This window comes from Humulus lupulus, chromosome 4 (assembly GCF_963169125.1).
Source record: "Humulus lupulus chromosome 4, drHumLupu1.1, whole genome shotgun sequence".
NCBI lineage: Eukaryota > Viridiplantae > Streptophyta > Magnoliopsida > Rosales > Cannabaceae > Humulus > Humulus lupulus.
Genome location: NC_084796.1, coordinates 8,561,798 through 8,569,753, shown reverse-complemented (window position 1 = coordinate 8,569,753; position 7,956 = coordinate 8,561,798).

Genomic DNA, 7,956 nt, shown 5'->3' with positions numbered 1-7,956 from the left:
TGATGGGAATGACCAACTAACCCAAGCCAACAAGTCATTGACTGATCGGCTAGACAGACTGACTCGTGAGAACGAGGGGTTAGCTCGCGAGAACGAGGGACTAATTCGCTAGAATGAGGAGCTGAAGCAGGAGAAGGAAGCTGATCTGACTCGCTACGAGGAGATTTGCTTCAACTGTTTTTATCAGGTGTGGAAGCTAAACAAGCCTCTCAACCTCGACTTTCTCACCGAGGAGATTAAGGCAGAGGAGCTCGCCAAATGTGAGGCCAGGGCTGCTGAGGAAGCTGCTAATCCTACCGACACTACATCTGCTTCCCCTACGCTATCATTCCGACCAGAAGGAGCAGTTGATGCCGAGGAGGGGGTTGATCAACCTACTAGAGCCGACCAATGATCCCTCATCCTACTAGAGAAGCTTCTGCCCGACCAGACAAGTTGTTGTCCTACCAGCCTTCTATCATACTTTATTTTGTTTTTTGTTATATACTCTTGCTCGTATGATCGAGCTGTTTGGCACTTGCACTTTACTTTTCTTTTTTAGTTAACTTGAAACATTTAAGTCTTTTTACACTTAAAACATTATAAGTTTATTATGAATAGTAAAGTCACTCTGTATGCTCTTTATTTTCACATGAGTACTTAGTTTTCTAACTTAGAAATTCTAAACATTTCATAAGTCCATAATAAATATACTTTCTCACGCTCTTATTGCTCTAACATTTTATGAGCATAACGTTTATTATCACACAAATATCTGCTTCTAACTTAAAATTTTAAAAATTCTAAGTTACTTAAGCTTTGTCAAACAAGTTAGCTTAATGGCCTTTTTGGACTTCAAAAATTTACAAGTCAACCTAAAAACAGATATCTTTGCTCGTGCTCTTATTGCCTGTGTTGAAGTGCACGCCAGTATACCTTATGTGCCCCTAAGTGATTGAGGGTTGAAAAATCCTTGATCACTTGCTACTTAACCAAATTTGTCCGAGCAGTTACTACTCGTGAAACACATAGAATATACAAACATATTTCAACAGTTAACCACTGCAAAAACATGCAACTATTTAAACGTTGGTCATTCTTCTGATGGATATCGACCAGTTGAACACTGCCCGATATATATGTATATTTATTTTTAGAAGAGCTTTTTTGTTTAAATTGTAATAACTGTTGAACACTGCCAAGCAAGAATAATCAACACATATGCAAAATTTGTAGCAAGATTCGACCACGCTGCACGTGATCTCTTTTATTACTCGTAAAAAATAAATGACAAAACATGTCTAATAACGAGTCTTAAACAAAATAACATTGTTCAAAATAAAATGTCTAGTTAGCAAATAGCCAGTTCACTAACAAACTTAAATAACAAGTTAAGCACTTGATACAAAGCTACTACTCTGTAAGCAGTATTCATTGATAATATTTTCTCAAGTGCTCGCCATTCCAGTAGTTCCTGATCATCTCTCCATTTAATCGAGCAAGCTTGTAGGTGTCGGGTGGCAAGACTTGCTCAATTTGATACTGACCCTCCCAGTTTGGTCCTAATACTCCAGCCGCTGGGTCTCTGACGAACACCTTTCTGAGGACCAAATCTCCGACCTGGAACTTTCGATCTCGGACTTTGGAATTGAAATAGGGTGCCACTTTTTGCTGATGACCAGCAACTCTCAGGCTTGCCTTCTCTCGTCTCTCCTAGAGGAAATCCAAAGATTCTGCTAGCAATTGATGATTCTCCTGCTAGTTGTACATGGTCCTTCGATGAGATGGTGGGTCTACTTCAACAGGTAACATGGCTTCATACCCATATGCCAAGGAAAATGGGGTATGGTCAGTTGCTGTCCGGGCAGTAGTCCTGTATGACCAAAGGACTTCTGGCAATTCTTCCGCTCAAGCACCCTTAGCTCGCTCCAGACGCTTTTTCAGAGTGTCCTTCAGAGTTTTGTTTATGACTTCAACCTGCCCATTGGCTTGTGGATGGACCACCGAGGAGAAACTTTTTGTGATGTCATGCCGAGTGCAGAAATCGATAAATATGTCACTGTCGAATTGGGTGCCGTTGTCAGACACTATCTTCTTGGGCAGACCATAGCGACATATTATATTCTTAACCACAAAGTCCAACACTTTCTTTGAGGTGATCATGGCTAGTGGTTCTGCCTCAGTCCACTTAGTGAAATAATCCACTGCAACCACTGCAAACTGCACTCCTCTTTTCCCTTTGGGCAATTTCCCGATCAGATCAATGCCCCACACTGTGAAAGGCCATGGGCTCTACATTTGCTTTAAGACATTCGGAGGCGCCCTGGGCACTTTAGAAAATCTCTGGCACTTATCACACTTCTTCACATACTCCATAGAATCCTCGTTCATTGCTGGCCAGAAAAATCCTTGCCGCTGAATCTTTTTAGATAGACTTTTCCCCCCAGCATGATCTCCACAGAACCCTTCGTGCACTTCAGCTAATAAATTTTTTGACTGGTCGGGTGTTATGCACCTGAGTAGAGGCAAAGAGTACCCTCTTCTATACAACACTCCATCCATCATAGTGTACCTAGCAACTTGCCTCATAATCTTCCTTGCTTCATTTCGATCATCTGGGAGGGTTCCTTGCTCAAGGTAAGCAATGATGGGTGTCATCCAAGTATCAGCTATTGTGATAGGCATGGCTTCTTGTTCATTAATGCTTGGCTCTGCCAGCTATTCCACGGGTACTATGTTTAGAGTTTCGGCATCTTTTGCACTAGCTAGCTTTGCTAGAGCATCTGCGTTAGAGTTCTGCTCCCGTGGTACCAACTTGATGGTGTACTCCTTGAATTGTGCTAGCAGATCCTTGGTCTTATTTAAGTATGCCACCATGCGTAGGCCCCTTGCCTGATATTCCCCCAAGACTTGGTAGACCACCAATTAGGAATCATTGTTCACTTCCACCAACCGGGCACGCAAATCTCTAGTCAGGTGCAAGCCTGCTAGGAGGGCTTCATACTCCGCCTCATTATTAGAAGCATTGAATCCGAACCTCAGTGTGCAATGAATTCGGTGCTTCTCTGGTGTGACCAATATAATCCCAGCTCCTGAATGATGCTCATTCGATGACCCATCAACAAAAAGTTGCCAAGTAGGAAGTTCATCTTTCTGCTCAATGACACGCTCTTGCTGGTCGGGAACATCAGCGATCCCGGTACATTTAGCGATGAAATCTGCCAAAGCCTGACCCTTAATAGCAGATCTCGGTTGGTACTTGATTTCGAATTGGCCCAACTTAACTGCCCATTTAAGTAGCCGACCAGATGGCTCTGGCTTCTGTAAGACTTGGCGTAGCAATTTTCGTGATGCAAGTACCAAGCAATAAGCCAACTTCTCGATCATGGGATACCAAGATTCTGCTCCTATCAACCGTTTGCTGACATAGTACACCGGGTGCTGCACTCTATCCTCTTCTCATACTAGGGCAGCACTAACAGCGTGCTTCGTGACTGCTAGGTACATAAAGAGGTCTTCTCCATCAACGGGCTTCGAAAGAACAGGAGGTTGGGCCAAATGTTCCTTTATGGCTTGGAAAGCTTGCTCACATTCTACCGTCCACTCAAATTCTTGCTTCCTCTAAGCAGGTTAAAAAATGGGACACACTTGTCCGTTGATTTAGAGACGAACCTGCTTAGAGCTGCAATCCGCCCAGTCAAGCTTTGCACATCCTTAATTCTGGCCGGAGACTTCATTTCTATGAGAGCCTTTATCTTTTCTGGGTTTGCCTCTATTCCTCGGGAGTTCACAATAAACCCAAGAAATTTTCCAGAACCCACTCCAAATGAGCACTTGAGGGGGTTTAACTTCATGCTGTACTTTCTCAGTATTGCAAAGCACTCCTCCAAGTCTCGCACATGCCCTTCAGCTTCCTTTGATTTTACCAGCATATCGTCTACGTACACCTCCATGCTCTTGCCGATTAAGTCACGGAACATACCATTCACCAAACGCTGGTAGGTAGCTCCCGCATTCTTCAATCCGAAGGGCATGACCTTATAGCAGTACAACCCTATATCTGTTCGGAAGCTGGTATGCTCTTCATTGGGAGGATGCATGCTAATCTGGTTGTAGCCCAAATATACATCCATGAAGGACAATGTTTCATGACCAGAGGTTGCATCTACCAACTGGTCTATTCTCGGCAAAGGAAAGCAGTCCTTTGGGCACACCTTGTTCAGGTCAGTAAAATCTACACAAGTCCTCCATTTTCCATTGGGTTTGGGCACCAACACTGGGTTCGAAACCCAGGCAGGGTAATATGCTTCCCTTATAAACCCATTCTCCTTTAGTCGCTCTACCTCCTCCTTGAGAGCCTTTGCTCGATCTTTGTCAAGCAATCTCCTCTTCTGCTACACCGCTGGATAGCTTTCATCCATGTTGAGCACGTGGCTGATCACAGTTGGTGAGATTCCCACCATATCCTTGTGAGACCAGGTGAAGACATCTTGATTCCTTCGCAAGAATTCTACCAGCTGTGCTCTAACCTCTGCTTTCAACTTTTTTCCAATTTTGACCCCTCTGGTTGGGTCATTCTCATCTATCAGGACCTCCTCTAACTCCTCGGACGGTCCCACATCACTTTCATAATCCTCAAAGCGAGTGCTCTCTTGGCCAAACTCCTCTAACATCTCTTCCCGATCGGTTACCACTGCAAAACTCAGGTCGACATCCATCTCCTCCACCTCCTCTCTCTCAGCACATACAATCATGCTGCTCTCCTTGGCCCCCTTCCTTGCTTTAGCTACCGAGGCATTATAGCACTCCCTAGCCTCCCTCTGGTCTCCTTGGACGCAGCCTATGCCCGCACTGGTCGGGAACTTCATGGAAAGGTGCCAGATTGAAACCGCCGCATGCAAGTTCGTGAGCAGTGGTCGACCAATAACCACATTGTAGGCGGATGGGCAGTCAACAATCAAAAACTCAGTCATCACTGTCTCATGTTTGGGAGCCTCCCCCGTCGTAACTGGCAACTTGATCGTTCCAGCTGGTGACAATCCTTCTCCAATGAACCCATAAATGACTTGAGAGCACGACTTCAAGTCATTGATAGATAGCTTCATCCTCTCGAAGGATGACTTATAAATAATGTTCACAGAACTCCCTGTGTTGACCAAACATCTCTTCACCTTCATATTGGCAATTTGGACTGTCACAATGAGAGGGTCATTGTGAGGATACCTCACGTGTCGAGCATCTTCTTCAGTGAAAGTGAGGGACTCACTTTCGTATCGTGGGTTCTTCGGTGGTCGCTCCTCCACTGCCATAACTTTGGAGGTCGATGTTGCATCCAACTCATGACGAAGGGTGCGAGCATACCTATCCCTCGCCTCCACATATGGTATCTAGTGTGAAGTCCACAGGTTCAGGTTGCAAAGGTGGGGATCATTTCCGCTTGAACCCAGGATTGTTGTTACTCCCCTCTCCCTGGGTCTTCTTTGCTCGATACTTCTTCAGCTTCCCCGACCGGAGGAGAAACTCTATCTCATCTTTGAGATGATTGCACTCTTTCGTGTCGTGACCATAGTCTCCATGGAAGCAACAGAACTTGTTCATATCTCTCTTACTCATCTCCTTCTTGATAGGTGGGGGTTTCCGGTAGGGGACCTCTTGGTGACTGGCCAAATAGATCTCTGCTCGGCTCGCCGAAAGAGTGGTGTAGTTGGTGAACCGGGGTTCATACTTAGTTGGCTTATCGTTTGGTCCCGACTTAGCCTTCTTCTCATTGTGGCGGTCAGACCCGTTATTCCCACGTTTCTTACCACCATTTTGATCATTTCCACCATTCTTGGGAGGATCAGTCAATCCGCTTGGATTGTTCAGGCCCTTCTCTCCCTTCTCGATCGCATCATCCAACTTCATGTATTTGTCCGCCCGGTCCAAAAATTGTTGTAATGTTGAAATTGGGTTGCGATGAATGCTATCCCACAAAGGACTCCGATAGATAATGTCAGAAGAAATTGCCACCATCTTCCCCTCATCTCCAACTGCAGTAGCTCGGTTAGCTTCTCTCATGAACCTTTGTATGTAGTTCTTGAGAGACTCATCCTTTCCTTGCTTAATATCCGCCAAGTGATTGGCGTAAACAGGAGGGGTCCGAGCAGCACTAAACTGCCTGCAAAACTCCTTTCTAAAACTTTCCCAAGAAGTGATGGAGTTAGGCTTAAACTTCCAATACCACTCCTGTGCAGTGTCGAACAATGTGGTGGGGAAGACTCTACAGCGATAGTCATCACTCACCCCGAGCAACTCCATCTGATCTTCGAACTTCCTAACATGCCTTATCGGGTCTGCCTTTTCTGTATAAACTGGTAGTACTGGTGCTTTGTATTTCGCTGGTGGTTGAGCTGCTCTAATTCGAGCACGGAAAGGGCTGCCACTACTATGGTCTACTGGATCAATCGCAGATGGTCGTTTTGACAGATTCTGAACTGCTGCTGTCAAAGCATCAAGCTGGGCTTGGATGCCTGGGGCCACTGCTAGGGACTCATTTTCGGGACCGCCTGGTCGGGCACTCCTATCCGACAAACCATCATCGAGTATTTCTACTCGACTGGCAGGTCGGATTGGCTCTTGCCCTTTGACCGGGACGGTCCTTCTTCTATCAGCAATGACGTCCCTTAGATCCTTCTGAGTAGTGTGCTTTCCCAATCGATCGAAGACTGTACTCCGAGTCTTCTCGGAAGGTTTGCTGGGTGGAACATGCTCCTTGCCACTGCGCTGGTTGGGATGCAGTGGTGGCCTTCCTGTCTGAGCTGGGCGATCTTTTCCTCCTCGATGGTTGTCATTATTCTTCTCCTTGGATTGGTCAGTGTGATGACTGTCAGCTTCATCACGCCCATGCCCATCTTTGAAGTGGGAAGTTTCTTTACCTCGAGGAGCTCTATTGTGCTCCTGCTCAGGAGGTGTTTTCTTGCTACCTGACTTATGACTTCCTAACCTGGAAGTCTCTGATCGGTGGCTCCTTGAGGGGGTTCTGGAGTTCCCCCTTTGAGTTGAGGCAGTGCCCGACCGGACTCCATCTTCCTCACGACCAGGTAGGTTACTACCACCCCTGCTTGGTCCGCGAGAGTGGGGTCTATCAGTGTTCTTACGAACAACTTCTGTGGTCCTTGCTCCTGGGGTGGCTGCCACTCCAGGTGCAGCTTGGGCATTGGCCCGGGTCAGCTGTGTAGCTGCCTCCAGAGCAAGTGCAGCCTCGCGATGTCGCCTATCAGCCTCCTCCTGCTGTCGCCGGATCTCTTCACTCCTGGCATCCATTTCCTGCTCGAATGCGGCATTCTGCCTAGCCATTTCTTCAGCGAACGTCTCCTGTCTGGCATTGAATTGTGCCATCTCCTCCTGGAAGGCGCTCATGGCTTCCTGGAGCTCTTCAACCTATGGGGTTACATCCTCGAGCATGACTCTAGGTTCAGTTTCACAATATTGAAGGCTAGGACCTTCTGATTTGGCAGGCTCTTTAGAGGAGCCTGTCTTCTTGGAGGCCGCATTGGTGTTCTTAGGCGCCATAATACTTCATGGACCATCTGTCTTTCTCTTCAGGCTCTCAATGAAAGCACCAAAATGTTGACCGCGTTTTTGGCCAACGACGTGAGAACGTCAAAAACGATAAAACCTTCAAGAGAAAATAAACGACACAGACGATTTTATAGTGGTTCATGTAATGCCCCGAATTCTCCGATGTGTTTAACGGCGTGAATAGTAGGCCGAGAAGGCCATATTTGCTTAATTATGTTATTAATTGATAAAATTCATGTATATGTTGATTATATTATAATATGATGTGAAATGCATGCATGCGAGTCCATATTTCTAATTACAGGGGTGTGATGGTAATTTGACCCGTTGAGGGTAAATTTTTTATTTGTACACATGTTGGTGATATATTTTGAGACCACATTATGATTTGGGTTTGTTCGAGCCATTCGACATGAG